This window comes from Lepidochelys olivacea (genome assembly GCF_965140295.1).
Source record: "Lepidochelys olivacea isolate rLepOli2 genome assembly, chromosome: 14".
Taxonomy (NCBI): Eukaryota; Metazoa; Chordata; order Testudines; family Cheloniidae; genus Lepidochelys; species Lepidochelys olivacea.
In genome coordinates, this window is record NC_140424.1 from 37,203,027 (window position 1) to 37,225,818 (window position 22,792).

At 47.1% G+C, this 22,792-nt stretch overlaps 1 protein-coding gene and 2 pseudogenes across 3 annotated transcripts in view; 2 read left to right on the forward strand and 1 right to left on the reverse strand.

Annotated features, from left to right (window-relative positions):
* The window catches only part of LOC311530616 (olfactory receptor 10A7-like), a gene marked incomplete at its 3' end in the record, with an annotated part of 62,545 nt that extends 49,557 nt beyond the window's left edge, over window positions 1-12,988 (reverse strand). The window contains exon 1 of the mRNA XM_084647440.1: window positions 12,915-12,988. The remainder of the gene's footprint in view (window positions 1-12,914) is intronic.
* LOC311530619 (olfactory receptor 5AP2-like) overlaps window positions 1-22,792 on the forward strand; it is a 404,829-nt pseudogene that overhangs the window by 93,426 nt on the left and 288,611 nt on the right. The window lies entirely within an intron of this gene.
* On the forward strand, window positions 3,272-4,183 carry LOC311530213 (olfactory receptor 226-like; annotated as a pseudogene). Its single transcript has one exon. The product of its transcript is annotated as an olfactory receptor 226-like (transcript).

The window sequence follows — 22,792 nt, forward strand, 5'->3', positions numbered from 1 at the left end:
CTGGGGAGCAGAGCTGTGCCAGATCCAGAGGGACCAGAAAAGCAGCCCAGAGTGAGCAGACCCTGTCCTGGGAGCAGAGCTGCAGCAACCAGAGGCAGAGGGGCCAAAGAAGCAGCCCAGGGAGCTGGAGGCAGAGCAGCAGCACTGAGACCGAGTGGTGGAGCTGTGGCTGGAGCAGTCTGGAGCTGGGTGCGGTGAGCAGCTGGGGAGAGTGAGGGGGACCCTGGGCAGCGGGCCCAGCACAGGGAGATGCCTCAGCCAAGAGGCTCTACAGGCCAGGCCTGGATTGTAACCGCGACAAGGCGGGGGCAACACTGGGAAGAAGAAAAGGAGTACTTGTGGCACCTTAGAGACTAACCAATTTATTTGAGCATACAGCTCACTTCATCTGGGAAGAAGGGTTCTACCACTTAGAGCCTGAGAGCGTGAGGCCACCACTAGAGCAAGTGTCCAACCCACAGCATCCCTGCAGCACAGCCAGGGCCTGAGAAGAAGGCTTGGGACATACAAGGAACAGACTTTGAACTGCCCTGACGTTCCAGAGACACTCTTTGTGATGTTCCCTGCCAGAGAGCCGGTTAATGTGTTTCCGTTAACCTTTCCCATTTTTCCTTATTCTTTTTAAAATTAATTGTTTATTAAATAACTTGTATTTGCTTTACATTGTATGTAATGGTCAGTGGGTCAGAGAAGTGTCCAGTGCAGACAGAGTACCCCGGAGTGGGGACACCCTAACTCCTGTCCTAGGTGACCACAGCAGGGTTGGGGGTCGAGCCCCCCAGGAATCCTGGGCCCAGCCTTGTTGGGGTTACGAGGACTCTGCCAGACAGGAGAGTGGAAGGGGAGTCCTCAAGTGCAGGGAGGACACTGGGTAAAGGAAGTGGGAGCGAGGACTCAGATCCTTTCACTAGCTCACTTCACCGGGGTAGTGCAGAAGCCAGGAAAGTTCCCCACAAGAGCGGGGAACTTACCCATGCTTACAATAGCATGGTGCTGGCAGTTCTTGGTAGGTTAATATTTAACATCTTCAAAGAAAATGAATAGTCCTCTAATGCAGACAATACTGTAAAGTTAAATGTTAACAAAGATAAATAAACATCTCCAGATAACACTTAGACCACTGCTAACAGATAGATGAGTGTGTCCTAGCAATACTGATGAGAGATGAGCCAAAATCAGGTCCCTAGATCTGCTATATATGCAACACAAATATCCCTAAGGTTTTCATTCTGAGTTAGATTCAAGACTAGAAGGGACCTATTTTTAGTTCAGAAGAGGCCCAAATCGCATGAATGATGATCTTACAATAATTCATCGTTTGAGGCAAAAATCTCAAGAAAACAGCTCTCAAGATGTTGGCGCCATTAAATCCAATCCCAACCCACCGGCATAATTCAGATGGGACCCAGGTGCAAGGACCCTACTAGGGGCATGGGTCAGAGCCCGAGTCCTACTGTGACTTGAGTCCAACCGCTATCATTTTGCTGTATGGACACAGCTCAAGCCACAAACCCGAGTCAGAAGGTCTGCGGAGTGCAGTGTGGACATGTTAGTATGTCTTTAAGACCTGGGTCCAGCAATTGTAAACCCAGGTTTACAATGCAGTGTGGGCTTGGAAACACCGAGTCCACAAAGCCATTAAGGAAGGGGATGAACAGGTGGATTCATAGATTCACATTTTCACAGGCTCCAAGGCCGGTAGGAACCACCACAACCATCCAGGCTGACTCCCCATAAAAACACAAAAATACAATACATACAGGCCTCGGAATTTCTCCTGGAGGCTGGATTAAAGCATGTCTTTTATAACATAGCTCCATTCCTTTCAGCATAGTTACCCCTCATTCACACTGAGAGGAGAAACATGCCTATTGTTTTCAGTGCAGTTGCTTGTGATTTAGGCCAGTGACAATGGGATGAGAATCAGTAGGGGGCTCATGAGAAATATAGAAGTGACAGACCAGACAATTGAACCTTTTTCTGCATCCACCCGAAATGCAGATCATAGACACTAGCGGAGACTTGACTGGGAGTTTGGGTAAGAATTGAGTAAGAATCTGAGGAGATAGCCCATGGACTTCAGTGTGAATATGGCCCAAGTAACAATATTGCCCAGTAAGGCTAGGATGTTCAAAGGGGCTTAAGGGAATTAGGATCCTGGTTTTCAATGGGACTTGAGAACCTAAATCCCATAGTCTCCTTTGAAAATCCCAGCATGAATGAGCACTAAGTAAATAATGACTAATAAGAAAGTAAATAATGAATGAGGACTGGGTAAACCCCAAATCAGCTTTCTACAGCTTTGACTGGGCTTTCTGTGCCTTTGCTGATTGGCTGTTCGCTCCAACGGTCCCCGTCCCCCAGCCTCCTCACCTCAAAGTGTGTCCACACTGCATGCTTCTTTTGGTGGCATGTGGAGTACATATGCAGGCAGCCCCCTAGCACAGGTGTAAATAGCAGTGTAGACGGCGAGGCGTGGCTTAGGTGAGATAAGAAACACTTGAAGCCTGTTTGTATGTGTTCAAGTACAGACCCTACACATCTCTCCACTCGCCCAAGCAGTGCTGTCTACACTGTTATTTTCAGCTGTGTAGCGTACTGCTGCCTCCCCAGTGCCAGAGCCTTTCCCCGCCCCAGGAAAAGACTCCAGCAGTGGGGAAAGGCTCTGGCAGGGGGGATGTAGCCAGGAAAGGCTCCAGTAGCTCCCCACTGTTGAAGCTTTTCCCCACCGCCTTTCCCCTGCCAGAGCTTTCACTGGCCCGTGCAGCTACACACTGCAGCATGGAAACCACTTGCATTGCACTGCAGCATGTAGCTACACATGCCGTATCCGCTGTCGCCAGTGGTGTGAGGTGTAGACATAGTCTCAGTTTCACTTCACACCTGGCCCCTTTAACATTTTTCCCCCTGTCCTGACCTGCTCATTCCTCCTTCCCTTCCATGCCCCCTTTCCCTTCCTTTTTTTTTTCCATCAAGCTGATCATCCCCCTAACTAATCCCCTAACTAACCCTAACATTGAGCAAGGACATAAAGTATGGATGAGTAAACATGGAGTTAGAAATGAATGAATGAACAAAGCGAATAAACACTGAGTAGCCACTGAATGATGGTCTCTGGCTGTAGATGAATGAGTATAGGATAGAGGATTTAGAGTGTGTATGGGTTTTTTGAGGGGGGAGGTTAAATTATTTTTCCCCATATCCCTACTTAGCTCCACTCAGTCATCTTTCCCAATTATTGTTTTGGCAGTGAGGAAAGCAGACTGTGGAGATGAGAAAGGGAAACCACTCCTCACACACTGAATTCATCATCTTGGGCTTCCCAGGGCTTCCGGATCACCAGGTGCTACTCTTTGCGCTCTTCATAACCATCTATGTGCTGACCCTGATGGAAAACCTGGTCCTGATTGTGACTATCAAGTTGAACTATCAGCTTCACACCCCCATATATTTCTTCCTGAGCAGTCTCTCCCTCTTGGAAATATTCTATGTCTCAGTGGCTGTTCCCAAACTGCTCTCCAACCTCTTATTGTGGGAAAAGGCCATCTTTCTGGGGGGCTCCATGGCTCAGCTGTATTTCTTCTTATCTCTGGCTTCCTCTGAGTGTTTTCTCCTGGCCACAATGGCTTACGATCGCTATTTAGCCATCTGCTGCGCTACCCAGCCCTCATGAATCACAGAGCCTGCACTGTGCTGAGCCTGGGCTCCTGGCAGAGTGACTTCCTGGCTTCATTCCTGTCCATCATGATGATCTCCAGCCTGAAGTTCTGCAATGCTAACACCATCCAGCACTTCTTTTGTGACCTCTCACCCCTCCTGAAGCTGTCGTGCACAGACATCTCCACCATCAAGACGCTGTCTGTCCTTGTGAAATCCCTGTGACACCCTTGTGATATCCCTGCTAGTGACAGGAACCTCCTACATCTGCATCTTTTCCACGGTGGCCAGGATCCCATCCACATCTGGGAAGCATAAAACTTTCTCCACCTGTGCTTCACACCGGGTTGTGGTCTCCATGTTCTACGCCACCACCATCTTCATGTAAGCCCGGCCCAGGGCCATCGGCACCTTCGGCCTCAACAAGCTGGTGTACATGCTGTACAAAGTGGTGGCCCCATTCCTGAACCCCATCATCTACAGTCTGAGGAACAGGGAAGTGAGGGAGACCCTGGGAAAAGTGTGAGGCAGCAAAGCCAACTCCTTGGTCTTCATTGTTAGAGTTAAGTGGGGATAGAATTGAAGAGTCATTGAGTTTAAGACCAGAAGGGACCACCAGGTTATCTAATCTGACCTCCTGTATATCACAGGCCACCAACACCACTCAACACACTAAACCCAAGAACCGGAATTAGACCGAAGTATTACAGCCCCCAGGAGACTCAACTATGGGAGAATAGGAGGGACCAAGGTTTACACCAATGCCCAAGGCACTTGCAATGGCAGGGATCTGATTCAATGAGAGATACCCAGATAGGATGGTGAAACCTTACTGAACTGACACCATTTACAATAGTATTGGGCCATACTGTGTTCCTCACAGCAGGGTTGCTAACTCCTATGCTGATGGATAAGGTACATTTATATTTTAAGTCCTTGAAGGCTGGGATTTTGCATAGGACACTAGGGGAATTAGGTGCCAAAATCTCATTGCATTCTTATAGGAGTTGCATGTCTAACTCCTTTGGTCACCTTTCAGAATTCTAGCCTAAGGCAGTTAGGTACCCAGTTCCCATTGATTTTCAATGGAATTTTAACACCTAAATCATCACTGGATGCGTGTGTTTCCAGTGGGATCCCTCAGGGATCAGTTCTTGGCTCTACGCTATGTAACATATTTATTAATGACCTGGAAGAAAACATAAAATCATCACTGATAAAGTTTGCAGATGACACAAAAATTGGGGGAGTGGTAAATATTGAAGAGGACAGGTCCCTGATCCAGAGAGATCAGGATCACTTGGTAAATTGGGTGCAAACAAACAATACGGGTTTTAATGCAGCTAAATGTAAATGTATACATCTAGGAACAAAGAATTAGGCTATGTCTACACTACCACTTATGTCAGCAAAACTTATGTCGCTCAGGGTTGTGAATATTCCACCCCCCGAGCGACATAAGTTACGCCGTCGTAAGTGGCAGTGTGCACAGTGCTATGTCAGTGGGAGAGCTTCTCCTGCCAACATAGCTACCACCGCCCATTGGGGGTGGTTTAGTTATGCTGACAGGAGAGCTCTCTCCCGTCATCACAGAGCGGCTACACGAGAGGTCATACAGGGGTGCAGCTGCAGCGGTACAGCTGTGCCACTGTAATCTCTGTAGTGTAGACATAGCCTTAGGCATACACTGGGAAGCAGTGATTCTTCCCTAGTAGCAGAGAAAGGTCTAACATGATCCAATGGCGGGAAGCTGAAGCGAGACAAACTCAGACTGGAAATAAGGCATACATTTTTAACCGTGAGGCTAATTAACCATTGGAACAATTTACTGAGGGTCGTGGTGGATTCTTCATCCCTGACAATTTTTAAATCAAGATTGGATGTTCTTCTAAAAGATCTGATCTAGTACTTATTTGGGGGAAGTTCTCTGGCCTGTGTTATACAGGAGGTCAGAGCAGATGATCACAGTGGTCCCTTCTGGCTTGGAATCTATGAACTCCCTTAAAGGTCTTTTGACAATGCCAGCCAAAATAGCTCATAATTGGTCCTTAGGTCCTGTGCTGTAGAGGGGTGAATTTCACCTATAGTGCAGGAACTAAATTATGACTTAAAAATCTCACATTTGATCTGTGTTAAATTATGGCTGTGAAACGTGTAAGCAGAGTCAGACTGAGCTCTACCCTGACATCTGGTGGTGAGCTGTGGAAAAGGACTTGAGGGGCTGATCTCGTTTGCATGGGCCCACTCAGCCCACCTAGCATGATGGGACTGCTTGTCCAAATGGTCACTTTGGTTCCTGTGGAATCCCCGTTCTCTTCGTTATTGGGGCAGGAGTAATAAAGGGTTGTTATCCTGGTTATGTGAATCAAGGACAGTAGAACTGTACTTGGCATTTTATGATGGAGGGACTCACCCTCATCTAAGTAGCAGTTGCTAGGCAAGGGACATGGGTTCAGAAGCCCAATGAAATGAGGGAGTTGGGGGAGAAGTATATGCATTTAGTAGTGTGGTGATCTTCTGAAGACCTTGAACACTACTTTGATCTTTTCTTTCTCCTGAGTATAATAGCAGAGCTAATTTTGATTCTATTAGAAATCTTGTTACATGCTATAGAGCTCACATTACTAATTCCTAAGTCTAAGCATTAGACCTACTTTGGGCTAGTGGCTCTGAGTGTGCTAGCAGTGGGCCCTTCCCTACTAACAGCTGAAATCACTGAGAGCTGTGTTAAGTTGGGGAGGGGGGCAGAAGACATATTGGTGAGCAGCTAGCAGGGCAGCTGGTGGAGCAGAGCAGTTAGTAGAGAGGCATGGCTAGCAGGGTGGCTGTCAGAGAGGAGCAGCAGGTGGTGAAGACTGCAGCAGAACCCCACAAAGAGGCATGGCAATTAGCCGTTGACCTGAACAGTGGAGCATGTAAGATGCTTCCCCCCGTAACTCTCCCAACTTCCACCTACGCTGGGAGATAAACTCTGCAAATTAACTTCTGAACTCGGGGGGCTGCACTGACCAAGGACAGAAACTGTGGAAGGGGTGATTTTTGGGTTGCTGGACTTAAGATTCTGAGGGGAAAAGGACACTGCCAAATTTACTTTGGCATGGGCCTTTTGCTCATGGTTTGTGTTATGAAACCTGTTTGTGGTGTTTTCCCAACATAATGCCACATTGTTTCCCTCCTTTATTAACAGGCTTTTGCTACACTCAGACTCTGTGCTTGCGAGAGGAAAAGTATTGCCTCTTCAAGGCACCCAGGGGGGCGGAATGTAATTGTCCCAGTCACTGGATGGGGGCTTGAGACGCTTGTGCATTGTGTTATTGAAACAGAACCCCTAGATACTGAACCCGGCCCTTGTTGCTGCCAACTCTGACAGGCAGAAGGGTTACACATGGAATTCTGAAAATATCATGGGTAGATCTTGGAACCAACTAAACAGAACTGGAGATGATTGGAACTCAGCAAATACTAGTCAGAGATCATATGAAAAAACAGCTTTGATTTGCAGGGCACATTTTCAGAGGTTGAGAGGGGGATGCATGTTTACGGGCACTGGAAGGGAAAGCTGATGACAAAAGAAGAAGGGGCAGAAAAAGATGATCTTGGACAGATGCTGTGGTTTCCTGGGTGGATCAAAAGGACTATTCATCCACAGAATGATTAGCAGAGGCTCATACAGAATGGACGACCATTGTTGCAAGCCTCCAGGAATGGAGATGCCACAGAAGAAGAAGCCACCATAGTGCTTTGCAGTCACTGCAACTGGCTGATGCTAAATGCACCTCTGCCTAATACATCCATGGGGTCATCTGCATCACTGGCAGCAGCTGTGTATTGCCACTGCCTTAAACCTATCTCCAGGCCTCTCTGTGAATCACTTGGTGGTCTCAGTCTAATTCATAGCAGCAGTGGGCCTGAATGAAGATTCCTGGATTTCAGGAAGTGAGACAAAAAAAGCTCAGATCCAAAAACACCCAATAAATGTGGTGAGCTTCAGAATCCAGAACTGAATTTCACAGCCCTGGTCATTCGCTTGTCATTAGTTGGACAAGCAGCCACATGAAAACCACAATCCTGTGGATCGCACCAACAGGCCTCTTTACCAGCAGGCTCACAAGCCACATGAAGGGACAATAGACATGGAGTGTGAACAAACTTCTGGCTTCTGACCCATAAAAATGATCATCTTGGGGCCCTTATGCAGCATACTGCCTCATTGGGAAGGGGGCAAGGATAGTGGGAGAGAGCATGTGCACATGTATCTCTATTGATCTACCTAATCATCTCTTTATCTAACTATCCATCCATCCATCCATCCATCTGTATCATTATCTGTCAGCTGGGCACGGTCCAGAGATTTAACAAACCTCTCAAGCAATTGTGGGCCAAAGGCAGGAACAAAGTTACTCATTATTTTAATGGGTCCCATCGAGGGCCATTGGAATGGAAAAACTGCCGGGAAATGCAGGTCTCAGTGGCAGTCCCATTGCGGCTGATTAGAAAAGAGAGTCAGAGGCATTGATTAAAGTTAGACAAAGGAAGGGACGGGTCTTTTCCTGTGTCAAGTAGCCCCTGATGGTTAAAGTGTAAGGGGTCTAGCCATTCATTCCCAGCCCCTGTGAAGGTTGATCCCTTCCTTCATCAATTCCATCAGACCCTCAGGTAGTGAGGGAATGTAAGGGGGAGGGATGACTGCAATGAAACGGACATGTAAACAAACTGCAGATTCCCACTAGGTTAGCGAAGACAGCCCGGCCCAGGTGTGGTGAGGAAAAGGCAGTTCCAGGTTTCTAGGCCTCAGTGACAGAGCTCAGCCAACATGCCTGGGTTGTGACAGGCATTGCTGTTGTGCCTACGAACCCCAGCTCTGCCGATGCCCTGAATCCTAACCCACAGCCCCCTCCGTTGTTCCGTCTCTGGGTTCTCACACACACACACAGCTCTGATGATGCACCTCAATCCCAGGCTGCAGCCCCTTGTTATCCCAGCCCTGGGCTCCCCCTGACACAACTCTACTCATGCGCTTCAATCCTGATCTGCTGCACCCTGAGCTTCCCCCACCCATGGACAGGTCTGTCATTGCCCCTCACTCCTGATCTGCACCCCCTGCTATCCGAGCTTTCGACTCCCCTCCCTGAAGCCCATTACTCCTGACCCACAATCCCTCTGCTATCCCAGAATTGGCTCCCTTCACTGCTTTGGTGACATACCTCAGTCCTGACTGACATTACCCCTACTATTCCTGTCCCAAAACTGATCCCCAGCTTGGCCAATACATCACAATCATGACCTACAACCCCTCTGTCATTGCTGTCCGACCCCAAACGCACACCGCTGACAATGGTCCTCAGTCCTGACCCTCTGCTAGTCAAGTTCACGCCCACCACACACCCCTGTTTGAATGCGCTGATCCTGGCCCTTGCTAGCCCAGGCCTGACATCTTCAGAGCTCTGATATTTCGGCTGATTCCGACCCGCCAGGCCAGTCCTGGGACAGAGCTGAGCTGTCTCAATGCATCACAAAGCAGCTTGCACTTTCCATCCCCTACGCACACACACACACACACACACACGCACTCTCGCACTGTGCTGTGCTCGTCCTGGACCCCACCTAGCGGCACCAAAGTACATTGGCCTTTACCTGTCACAGCCCCGACTATGCTTAACTTACACATGCCCATGGAACAACAAACCTATGTCAATCGGCAACCCATGCCACCTGCCAAAAGATGCCACACTGCACCAATCTTTGATATTCATTTTGGACGTGTGCACACCCCCCCCCAACAGATTGAAGTCCAGCCAACAGGGGCAGTAAGAGTACACACACTCACCCCCCCCCCCCAGATCTTATTGCCTCCAGAAGGGGGTAACAAGACATACACACACACACTAACACAATCCACATACACACTGAGCAGGACTCATTTTTCCACCAGGGGGCAGGAATCACACACACACACAAAACCTGCTTCCCCCAACGTGTCAACAACAGACAGAGACACATGCACCCTGAAACACTCATTCCATGCAGCAGGAACACACACACAGGGAGAGGGAGAACAGGGCTGGTGACCGCCATCAGGGCAAAACACCGACCCCCAGTGATTCCTGCACAGAGACGGAGGCGCTCGACTGGCCCGCAGAACTCTCCGCGCAGAGACTGGCTTTGCCCCGGACACGGCATGTGGCACTGAGAGGGTGACTGAGGTTGAAGTTACTAACCAAAATTAATTGTGTCGCCAACCCCCCCAAGCAGGCGAGGAAAACCTCAGTCTTAAACATCATGGACCAGACCTTCAGCTGGTAGAAAGTGGCCATAGCTCCATTGGAGTCAATCCCCGCTGGTGGCAATGGGCCATAGCTCAATTGAAGTCAAACTCCTTGTGTGATTTACGTAAATCACTTAATCTGCCCCGTGCCTCAGTTTCCCCATTGGTAAAACTGGGATAATCGCACTTCTCACCCTCATAGGCTGTTATGATGTTAAAATCTCTTCATGACTGTGAGACGCACAGACACCACAGGGATGAGGCCTATGTAAATACCTAGAACATATAGATTGGTGGATTTGCAGCATCTGAGGAGCCAGCCTTCTGTACCTCAGTTCCCCTCCCTTTAACATGGGGATAATTCTATCTCCCTACCCCACATGAATCATGGGAGGTTACATTTATCATTGGTTGTGGAGTGCTCAGACTCTACCATGCTTGGAAGCATTTCGCTACCTACATAGACATTGTAGTCCCAAACAATGGGCCCTAACCCCACTGAGATCAAAGACCAAGCTCCCATTGGCCTCAGTGTTACCAGGACTGGGGCCTGCATGTGGTACTTCCTGAAGAATTACCAGTACAGAGGCAAATCTCTGTCCATGCCTGAGGCACTGTGATTCCATCCAAATTTCAAGTGCCCTCAACATGGCTAACGACCTGTTTTGGTTTAGCAACTTTTGACTCCGATTTTAGGGCCATAAGGGACCATCATGATCATCTAGTCTGATCTCTTGCACATGGCAGGCCTCAGAACCTCCTCCTTCCCCTCCTGTAGTAGACCCATAACCTCCGGCTGAGTTACTGAAGTCCTCAATTCTTGATTTAAAACTTCAAGTTACAGAGAATCCATCATTTACTCTCGTTCAAATCAGCAAGTGACCTGTGCCCCATGCTGCAGAGGAAGGCGAAAGCGGGCGAGACCCACCTGTCTATAAGAATTCTCTGTAGCCCTCTTCATCTAGCGACCCATCTCCAGCCATTGGAGCTATTTGCTAATAGCAGTGACAGATGGGCCATATGCCGTTGTGACCGACAGACAGACAGGAAGCATTTGGAAAAGGATCATGATAGAAAAGTAAAAAGAAGAGACTGAGAGTACGGTTCATGTCAAAGAGATTCTGTTTACTTTATATGATCGCTAGAGAGCAGCACAGGGTCAGAAATGAGAAGGAAGCAGCATTATAGGAAATGGATGGAAGGAGACAATAATTCATAGATTTGAAGGCCAGAAGGGACCACTGTAATTGTCTAGTTCAACCTCCTGTTTAACACAGGCCGTAGGACTTCTGTGAATTAATTCCTGCTTCAAATCCAATAGTTGTGATTGAACTAGAGCAGATCTTATAAAAACAAATTCAGAAAGGCAGATCCTCTGTGAAATGACAATGATGAATATGAATAATATACATTAAAATCACATTATTATTGTTGTTGTTATGACCACTTTCTGCGGTTGATAGTCGTCTAGTGAGTGATTTTCAATCATTTTCGTACCCAGAGGCCCAAACTGAGATCTGGGCGGAGCAAAACAGTGTTAGACAGTCCCTGCATTAAACAGCTTACAGACTAAACAGAGAAAGCAGACAAAGGGATGGAAGGGAAACTGAGGCACAGAGGATGGAAGTCACTTGCCCAAGGTCACACAACCTGTCAGTGGCAGAGCCACGAATAAAACCCAGGGCTCCTGCTTCAAATCTTAGAATAGAAAAGTTTAGAATATAATTCATTTGAACGTTATGGTATTGGAATGAAAATTAACAGGCATGTTTATAGCATCATCATCATCATCATCTTGCATTACTATAACACCCAGATGCTCAAGTCAAGACCAAGGCCCCATTGTGCCGGGGGCTGTACAAACACATAGTGAGAAACAACCCATGCCCAAAAGAGATTATGATTAGGCTCAAAAGATTAGATTTGTACTGATAATGTCAATAAACGTCAGTTAGACCGGACACATACAAATGGACAAAAATGTTTCCATCGATAATAATCAACATTTGCAGACAGGCAAAATAAGAAAAATGCTGCTTGAGAACTTATCAGAGTTCGATGTAAGGTGATTTACTTTGTATATTTTGACACGCGTTGTTGACAATTGTAATTGATATAAAGCTTTAATATAAAGTGTTTTAATTGATATAAAGCTTTAACTTTTTGAATCTCAACATCTACTGTTGTTCTATAATTATTGTCTGATCCCCCCTCCACTGCCCAATGTCTTTCTTCCCCACATAATTTCCCACAACTGTGACCACATAAAATCAGTAAAATCTGAGGAAAAAAAACCCCTTAAAAATAAGCATCAATATTATCGGCCGAAGTGATTTAAAAATCAAATGGTGGCAAGCTCACTGAAAATGGAAATAGACATGACAGACAAAGGCGGGAAGGAAACAAAGGCCCAGAGAAGTGAATAGGCCCAGAGAAGTTAATTGAATGAAGTCATTTAAATACATGCGGAGTGATGGGAAATGTTATACTTTCATAGTTTGATAGTGTTGAAGGCCAGAAAAGACAACTAGATCATCTAGTCCAGTGTTTCTCAAACTGGGGGTCCCAACCCACAAGGGGGTCATAAATCTATTGTAGGGGGGTCACAAGAGCAGCGGCTGCTGGCCGGGCAGCCAGCTCCGAAGGCAGAGGAAGGGTGGCATAGGGTAGTGGGGTCACCACAGCCTGAAATATTTTCAAAGGGGGTCCCAGCAAAAAAAGTTTGAGAACCCCTGATCTAGACTCACTTCCTCCTCTATAAGACAGGCTGTTAAACTTCACCCAGATACCCCTAAATAGTGCTGGATACAATTTGTTGGATGAATAGTTTATTTGCAGTAAAAAACACTTTCATGTAACCCAAGCTATTCATGAATTTTTACACAAATTTGCCAAATAGTTTTGGACAATTTTGGGGGAGGAGACTGAGGCACCTTTCAGAAAACAGCAGTGCCCTTCTTGCAACCTTTAGCCCAATGCTGGGGGCACTTACCTGGGATGCGGAAGACCCAGGTTTAATTCACCCCTCTGTGTCAGGGCTGGTACACGGACAGCCTGTGTGTACAGTCAGCTGCTAAGTGGCAGACAGGCGATAAGTAGCGGGGTTGGGAGTGAGCTGGGTCAGAATGCCAGGAAGTCAGGGCCAGGCACCAAGTTGCAGGCGGCAGGCAAATAGCAGAGTTGGGGCTGAGCCAGGTCGGGATATCAGGAAGTTGGGGTCAGGCGCCAGATAACAGACAGCAAGCAAATAGCAAAGTCAAGGACAAACCAGGGTCAGAAGCCCAAGTCTAGGGTCTACAGCAAGCAGAGACTGAAGCAGGGTAAATCCAGGTGCAGTTGCCCTGAACCGTCACACCAAGCTGAAGAGAAATGACTTGACCATGTTATCAGCAGAGCTGGGAATGGACTCCAGACAGACTGTCCCTGCCCCACTGATCTTGCAGTTTAAATAGATAAGAAAGAGAAGCGGTTGTAGGAGAAACAGAGGCACAGAGAGAGGGCAAGTGACTTGCCCAAGTCCACACACAAGGTCAGTGACAAAGTCAGGAATAGGACCCAGGTGGCCTGAGTCATGGCCTTGTGATCTAGTCAGAAACCCACAATTCCTGCCCCACCCCCACCCCCACCCATCTGGAAAGGCAGAAAATCCTAAATTCGTAAAGGGGTTTGTACTTAGTTGTACTAATTATTTGGCTTGCTGCATCCCCTAGAGGTATCTCTACACAGCCCGGGGCAGTAAGCCTCCGACCTCAGGTTGACAGTCTCAGTCTTGCGCTACTGCACTGAAAATAGGTGGGCAGGTGTTGTGGCTTGAGCTGCAGGTCGGGCTCTGATGCCTAGCAATGGGGCTGGGCTTCAGAGCTTGCACTCCAGCCCCACCCAGAACGTCTGTACGGTTATTTTGAGCACAACAGCATGAGGCCTGCGAGCCGGAGTCTTTCGATCCAGGCTCTGAGTCTCGCTGCTGCACGCTGGGTAGACGTACCCCAGGAGCCCCAGTCATACACCAAGACCCTCTTCTGACAGGCACTGTACAAACACAGAACAAAGAGATGGTCCCTGCTCCAGAGTATTTACAATGTAAGTCTGCGGTTAGGCTTCTGATGACTTATTAACACTGATTCATGTAGTTGGACCCTCCACATCCAATGGAATTTGATGGTAGCTAAGTGACTAATTCCCTTCATCTCAACCACACCACATTTTACTTGGTGCATACATTTTGTGTTGCCCCTCTTCACAGGTGTGAATTTCAGCTTGAGTGGAAAACTCACCATAGGATCTGAACACGTTCAAGACATTAGTAGCCCACTGGAACAACTCACCAAGGGTAAAAGAATAAATGGACACAAATCAGATGTCAAGTATTATAACATTCATAAACCAGTCGGAGAACACTTCAATCTCTCTGGTCACGCAATCACAGACATGAAGGTCGCTATCTTAAAACAAAAAAACTTCAAATCCAGACTCCAGCGAGAAACTGCTGAATTGGAATTCATTTGCAAATTGGATACTATTAATTTAGGCTTAAATAGAGACTGGGAGTGGCTAAGTCATTGTGCAAGGTAGCCTATTTCCTCTTGTTTTTTCCTACCCCCCCCCCCAGATGTTCTGGTTTTACTTGGATTTAAACTTGGAGAGTGGTCAGTTTGGATGAGCTATTACCAGCAGGAGAGTGAGTTTGTGTGTGTATGGGGGTGGGGGGATGTGAGAAAACCTGGATTTGTGCTAGAAATGGCCCACCTTAATTATCATGCACATTGTAGGGAGAATGGTCACTTTGGATGAGCTATTACCAGCAGGATAGTGAGTTTGTGTGTGTGGTTTTTGGGAGGGGGGTGTGGGGGTGAGAGAACCTGGATTTGTGCAGAAAATGGCCCAACTTGATTATCATGCACATTGTGTAAAGAGTTGTCACTTTGGATGGGCTATCACCAGCAGGAGAGTAAATTTGTGTGGGGGGGTGGAGGGTGAGAAAACCTGGATTTGTGCTGGAAATGGCCCAACCTGATGATCACTTTAAATAAGCTATTACCAGCAGGACAGTGGGGTGGGAGGAGGTATTGTTTCATATTCTCTGTGTATATATAAAGTCTGCTGCAGTTTCCATGGTATGCATCCGATGAAGTGAGCTGTAGCTCACGAAAGCTCATGCTCAAATAAATTGGTTAGTCTCTAAGGTGCCACAAGTACTCCTTTTCTTTTCACCAAGGGTTGTGGTGGATTCTCCATCACTGACAATTTTTAAATCAAGAGTGGATGTTTATCTAAAAGATCTGCTTGAAGAATTACTTTGGGGCAGTTCTCTGGGCTGTGTCATGCAGGAGGTCAGACTAGACGATCCCTTCTGGCCTTGGAATTGATGAATTTCTGGGAGAATAGCATGAATGGCAGTGCATTTAAAGAGGTGGGATTTTGAAGTCACCCAAGAGATTCAGGGCACCCATTTTCCATTCATGGGAATTTGACATCTATATCCCATAAAACCTCTAAACAGGTCCGATGTGGGACTGCAGTAATGCCTAGACCTTGTGCTGGCCCAATCGATCGGTGAATTTCACCCAGTGGGGAATAGACCAACTTGGATGTAATCAATATAAACAAGACTCATTGAGGATGCACATCCGGGGCTGCCTGCTGTCAGAGACAGGATACCGGACTCGATGGACCATGGGTCTGATCCAGTCTGGTAATTCAAGGCACCTGCACTGGTTCTCTAGATCCCACCCTGCACTGTTTAATGGCACCACACAGGGACTGGACTTGAGTAAAGAGAAGTGTAGGGTTGGATGTTAAAAAGGGGCCTAAGGGAGTTAGGTGCACAACTCCCACTGAAGTACAGTGGCATTTGGGTGCCAAACTCCGTTCTACTTCTTTGAAAATCCCACCTGGAACAAACCTGCTGGCTCAGTACTGGGCACTCTGCTAACCCCCAGTGAAGCATCCACACTCCATCCAGCACAGGAAAGGAGGAGTAATATCCTGATCCGGGAGGGGACCTGCAGGTTGCATGGGAGCAGCTGCAGCAGCCTGAGAGCTGGCTGCGAAGGAAGTCTGGATAGTAGGATCCTTTGAGTTGGAGTTGGAGGGCCCAAGAGCCAGACTTTGACACACCCTGCTGCTGCCAGGGGCGGCGATAGCCTCAACAAAGGAGCCGAGGGCTGCAGTCTGCAGGCAAGAGGAGGGTGCAGAATGGTTACACCAGGAGCTGGTCACCTTTTATACCCTGGGACTCCGCTGCCTCTAGCTGAGTTGGGAACTGTTGGGTGTCTCTCACTGAGTTTATAACCATTAAAGTAATGTGAAGGGAACTTCCATCTGTTTATTTCTGGTGACTCTCTCAGAAGAATCCCCTTCCTGAATTTGAACCTATGACTGGTTGGAGGAAACCATTGAGGGTTAGAGCCAGAAAATCCTAGTGTTGGAGCATGTGTTTTCAAGGTCACGGGACACTCAGTGGTCTCCCAGATGCCCTGGGGCAGGACAGTATTGCAGCAAGTCCATACAGTTGGGCTGGATACGGTTCTACCGACTACGCTACAGGCCAGGTTTGGAATGTTAGTCCAGCCTCTCAGACCTTTGATTGTTCAGCTAAAACAGAGCCTGGATCCACACATTCCTTGGGCTGGTGTTTCCTTTTGGCCAAAGCAAAATCCGACTGGTGAAGCTGAGTGACAATTAAAATGGATATCAGCCTCTGTGGTGATCAGTCCTGAATGTTCTGTCACTTATACTGGTTTAATGCTGGTGAAACTTCACTTAAGCTATTCCTGATCTACAGCACTGTGAGAGGAGAGCTAGCCCTAGGGCATTCAGTGGAGTCACTCCTGATTTACAGTGCTGTGAGAGGAGAGCCAGCCCTAGGGCATTCAGTGGAGTCACTCCTGATCTACAACTTGAGAAGTGAGAGAGGCATCAGGCTCTATCACAGCTTAAGTGTTCAGATCAGAGTGTCCGAGTCCCTGAAGATATTCGTGAGGAAATCCCACTATTTGCATCTTTGGATGTCTAAATACCTTGAAAAATCTGGCCCTTAGACACCTAACTCCTATTGACTAAGTGAGATTTGGGCACCTAAATCCCTTAAGTTCTTTTGACACTTCCAGCCTAAGCTTCAGATCTTCCTGCGAAGGTAACTATTATTAACCCCATTTTGAGGATGAGGCAATTGAGACACAGGCAGGTTCAATGAGAGAGCTGCGAATAGAGCCACATTGACTGACTTCCAGCCTTAAGTACCAAGCCAGTTTTTTGCCCTTCAGTGGAAGGATGCCCTTGCTCACACTGGTCTTCGGATCAACCCTTTGGGCTGGGAATTTCAACGAAACATAAAACAATTAGGCTCCCAACTCACATCAGGCCAAGACGTGGCCTTTAAGGATAGGGGTTCCACAAGGAAAGTGGGAAACAGACACAAGCCCAATCAATTTAGGCTTAATCAGTTTTTGCCTTTATGTAGACATTTTCTGAGATAATCATTATCACTTGTAGTTTCTGATCATATCTTTTGGACAGAATAAAAAGATAAGATAGAACAGGTAGGGGCCCAAGTTACCAAGTTCAGGGTACCGGGAAGCTCTCCACTTCATGATGGTCCTCAGTCTCTGGTCTCCATTCTCCAAAATGGACCTTGTTCACTTGATGATTTATATGTTAATTTGTCCGTCAAATCAACGTCATGAATCTTACATTACATATTCATCACCTTTGTTACAGTTACACTTCGACAGAAACATTCATATGTTGTTTTTCATTCTCCATTCTATGTTATTCTAAATCATTTGCATTCCCTCAACATGACACCAAGGTCAAACAAACAAACGTTCCCCTTATTTTTACCATTCAGCTATTTTTCATCTTTGGATATCATAACTCAATACACTTGTATCACCCTGAATGATTCATTAACCTTTATATTTTGAGTAGGAAAGTTATGGGGAACAACATGAGCTTAATGGCAGCATATTCTTATCTTTTCCAAACTTGGGTTTCCAGGGCCATTTTTGACTTCTTTGCTCAAAGTTCAGCAAGCCTTGCCTGTTGAAGTTTCAGGGTTGCTTTTTCAGTGAAGGCCGAAGTATTTAATTGTTCCCCAATACATCGGAGGATGTACACTCAGGTGTTCTAGCCAGGTGACTTCAAAGCTCACCACATTACACTGTGTGGAGCTCAGTGAAGGGGAGCTTAGAGTGAGAGGAAGCTGGAAGGGAGGCTGTCTGGGGCAGAACCCGAACGCTGATGGAGGGTGAGCTCGGGAAGTCAATGAGAACCACGGCACAGGCCCATGAAGGAGGGCTGTGGAGTCCTGTCCCAAGGGAGGCTGGGCACTGCGGCAAACCCTGCCGGAAGCAAAGCACAGTCCCAGGACAGAAGGATGTGGTCGTCCTGTCCCAAGTGACCCAGATGGAGGGAAGCAAATATAGGAATAGGTCTAGGGGAGGAGAACTGGGTCATCTTGTGGCTACAGAGGGAGACAGTTGCTTTCCCAGGGCCAGGGCCCATGGCAGTGGGTAGTGTTGCAGATTCAGCCAGGCATTCCCTTCCCGCCATGCACCGCCAGTCTGCCATGGATCCTTGAGTCATTTAAGCTTTCAGAAGCTGAACAGAGTCCAGCTGGTGCCCCTAACTTGTGGGTGTGGGCTCCCCCATGCCACCACACTTGTAGAGGGAGCAGCAGCCCCTGATATTAAGGGGAGGAAGAGGGGATTACCAGAACCCAGGAGGGATCGAAGCTGAGTTAAGGAAGAGATGGGCCAAAGGCTGCTGTGTGCCCACCACAGATTTAGGATGGAAGATTGGTTCCTTTGGACTTTGATTGCGTCAGAGGGGATGGGGCAGCAGGTTTAGCTAGAGGGCCGAGTCACCTCAGTAACTGAACTGTGCTGAAGCCAGGAGAGTCATTGAAACCCCAGGAAGGAAACTGAGGCAGGTTGACTGCAGTGCCACACCATGAAGGGGTGTGCTCCAGGACTCCTGAAAATCCCAGTCTTCATGTCTACTCTATTTTTGGACTTCAGAATAAAGGCTACCTCATATTAGGTAAAAAGGAAACAGACTCAGACACCACAGTAAAGGGGTTAGCTAAATAGACAGACCTATAGCCTTGATCTGATCTCAAGCCATTGTCATGTGTGGGATGTTCAGGTAAGTGTCCACATCAATGGCTTTATAAAAAAGCAGAGTGGAGCCCACACCTAAGCCTTGCCTAGCAGATGACAGCACGCTCTAACCCTTGTGCCCTGAAAGAAGAGAGGAATGCAAGTGGCCCTTCTTTGCCCAAGAAAACATATCACTTACCTGCCTGAGGGCCCTAAACCTTCACACAGCTGTGTGATACGTGATACTTGTACCACGAGTGCTGCTCTCATGTAAAGGCACCACCTCAGCAGTGGAAGGGGACAGTGAGTCCTAGTGGATGAGAAAAGGGGGGCTATACTGTATAACGGGCAGTAGAGCCAGCAGTGGGTGAGGGATAGGGAAGTGAATTAATTTATTCTGGTTTACACCTGCTCAAGTTCTGGTGGTATACAATGAAAATATGTAAACTGGGACTGCTTGACATAAATCAGGAGGAATTTCATTGATGCACATATGTTTGCCCTTGACAGTCTTCTAGAGTAATTAAATCCTTAGATTACATATGGGAATTAATGGGAATGTATGGGTGGGGAAACAAATGACCTCTCATGTTTCAGTGGAAGCACAGGTGAAGTGAAGCGTGTGAGCCAGGGAAGGACTGTTTTATTTGGTGGTGTGTGAGCAAGGCCCTTTGTTTTCATTTTGTAAAACATTTCCTGGAAATTTATCAGTGTTTATTATTTAAAGAAAGAAAGAAAGAAAGAAAGATGGTGAAAAATCAATGCAAATAAATTAACCTTACAGTTTCTGGGTATATATTGAGGTTAATAGTGGAGGGTGGGAGAACAGAAAAAACCAAATTCAGAAGTATAGAAAGTAAAAGCAGTTTAATGCTGTTGTTTATATAATGAACAGTACATACACATATGCACATGCATGTTTGTGTGTGTGTGTCTGTGTACCTTCCACTACATTGCCTTCATTTTAGAGAAACTAATTAATTATTAACATAAACATGTACCTAATGTAATGCACTAGAGTTTCTTAACATAATCAGTATTGTCATGTACTTGAGAGGTTCAAAATTCAGGTGAAAAATGGTAGAATAAATAGTTTTTGGAAAATCTGGGAAATTTTCAGTAAAAATTGATAAAAACTGAAAGAGAAGGCCCTTTGCATGTGTTAGAGTGATGCTCTGTGTGGGGGTCCTTATATGCCCACCTCCTTATGTGGATTGTGTGTGTGTGTGTGTGTGTGTGTGTGTGTGCACATGTGTAAGCAGTGTCAGGATGAGCTCCACCCTGACATCTGGTGGTGAGGTGTGGCAAGTTGTGGAAAAGAACTTCAGGGGCCGATCTCATTTGCATAGGCACACCCACCACACCTAGAATGAGACCATAGCTGCCCAAATGGTCACTTTGGCTGCTGTGGGATCCCCAGTGTCTCTGTTATTGGGGCAGGAAGAATAAATTGTTATTACCCTGATTATGGGAACTGTGCTTGGAACTGTACGTGGCCTTTTGTTACGATGGAGGGATTCACCATCATCTAAGTAGCACTCATGTCAAGGTTCCTCCCCGACTCTGAACTCTAGGGTACAGATGTGGGGACCTGCATGAAAAACCTCCTAAGCTTATCTTTACCAGCTTAGGTCAAAACTTCCCCAAGGTACAAAATATTACCCCCGTTATCCTTAGACTGGCCGCTACCACCACCAAACTAATACTGGTTACTGGGGAAGAGCTGTTTGGACGCGTCCTTCCCCCCAAAATACTTCCCAAAACCTTGCACCCCACTTCCTGGACAAGGTTTGGTAAAAAGCCTCACCAATTTGCCTAGGTGACTACAGACCCAGACCCTTGGATCTTAAGAACAATGAACAATCTTCCCAACACTTGCACCCCCCCTTTCCTGGGAAATGTTGGATAAAAAGCCTCACCAATTTGCATAGGTGACCACAAACCCAAACCCTTGGATCTGAGAACAATGAAAAAGCATTCAGTGTTTTACAAGAAGACTTTTAATAAAAAATAGAAGTAAATAGAAATAAAGAATTCCCCCCTGTAAAATCAGGATGGTATATATCTTACAGGGTAATTAGATTCAAAAACATAGAGAACCCCTCTAGGCAAAACCTTAAGTTACAAAAAAGATACACAGACAGAAATAGTTATTCTATTCAGCACAATTCTTTTCTCAGCTATTTAAAGAAATCATAATCTAACACATACCTAGCTAGATTACTTACTAAAAGTTCTAAGACTCCATTCCTGTTCTGTCCCTGGCCAAGACGACTACAGACAGACACAGACCCTTTGTTTCTCTCCCTCCTCCCAGCTTTTGAAAGTATCTTGTCTCCTCATTGGTCATTTTGGTCAGGTGCCAGCGAGGTTACCTTTAGCTTCTTAACCCTTTACAGGTGAGAGGAGCTTTCCCCTGGCCAGGAGGGATTTCAAAGGGGTTTACCCTTCCCTTTATATTTATGACAACTCGCTAGGCAAGGGTCATGGGTTCCAAAACTGTGTGAATGGAGACAGGCTGGGGACAAGTATTAATACTTGGTGGCATGGGCCCCTTGGTGAGGGCCTTACATGCTGATTGCACTTCCTCCTCTCTCCACTGTGGAATATCAGAGCTAATTTTGATTTCATTAGAAGTCTAGTTATAGGCTGCTGAGCTCACTTTGGGCTGACAGTGCACCAGCACTGGCGCTCCCCTACTACAAGCTGAATTCACCTAAGAGCTGAAATCACTGAGTGTTGTGTTAAGTAGTGGGGGAGCCTGAAGATATATTGTGGAGCAGTTTGCGGGACGGCTGGTGAAGCAGTTCCACACGGAGCAGTGTGTGGATGGCAGGAGCTGCTTGTGGGCCGTGGAGCTGAGCGAAGGAGTTCGTGGGGCGGCTGGCGGAGCGGAGCGCAGCTGAGCGAAGGAGTTCGTGGGGTGGCTGGCGGAGCGGAGCGCAGCTGAGCGAAGGAGTTCGTGGGGCGGCTGGTGGAGCGGAGCGGAGCGCCGCTATGGAGCTATGGGGCGGTCAGCTTCAGATCACGTAAGGTGCCTCTTACCCCCGTCCCATTTCCACCCAGGTTGGGAGGTAAAGCTCCGCCGATAAGCTTTCGAACTCTGGGGCTGCCCTGACCAGGGACAGAGACTTTTGGGGCATTGGACTTTTGGGGTTGCTGGACTCAAGAACCAAAGGGAAAAGGGCATGCCCCAATTTGCCTGGGGTGGGGTTGTTTTTGCTCATGGGTTGTGTTATGAATCCGGTTGGTGGTGTTTCCCCAACATAATGCCACATTGTTTCTCTCTGTTATTAAAAGACTTTTGCTACACTCAGACTATGTGCTTGCGAGAGGGGAAGTATTGCCTCTTGGAGGCGCCCAGCGGGGGTGGTATATATTTGTCCCAGGTCACTGGGTGGGGGCTCGAGCCGGTTTGCATTGTGTTATTGGAATGGAACCCCTAGATATTGAACCCGGCCCTTGTTGCTGCCAACTCTGAAGGGCAGAAGGGTTACACATGCTTTTGTGTATTTCCGTATGTGTGTGTATCTCTGTTTCTCCCCCTGTGCCTGCATGTTATCAGTGTGTGCGTGTTGGGAAGGAATGTGTGATTAGTATTCACGTGTGACTGTTCTGTGCAGGTGAGTTGTGATTTGCTGTGTAACAGAGAGCTTCAGCCAGATCCTCAGCTGGTGTAAATGAATGTAGCTCCACTGAGGACAACCAAGTTAGCTGGTGAAAATGATTGTGACGATCTAGCCCCATGTTCCAATGTCTTCCTGATTTC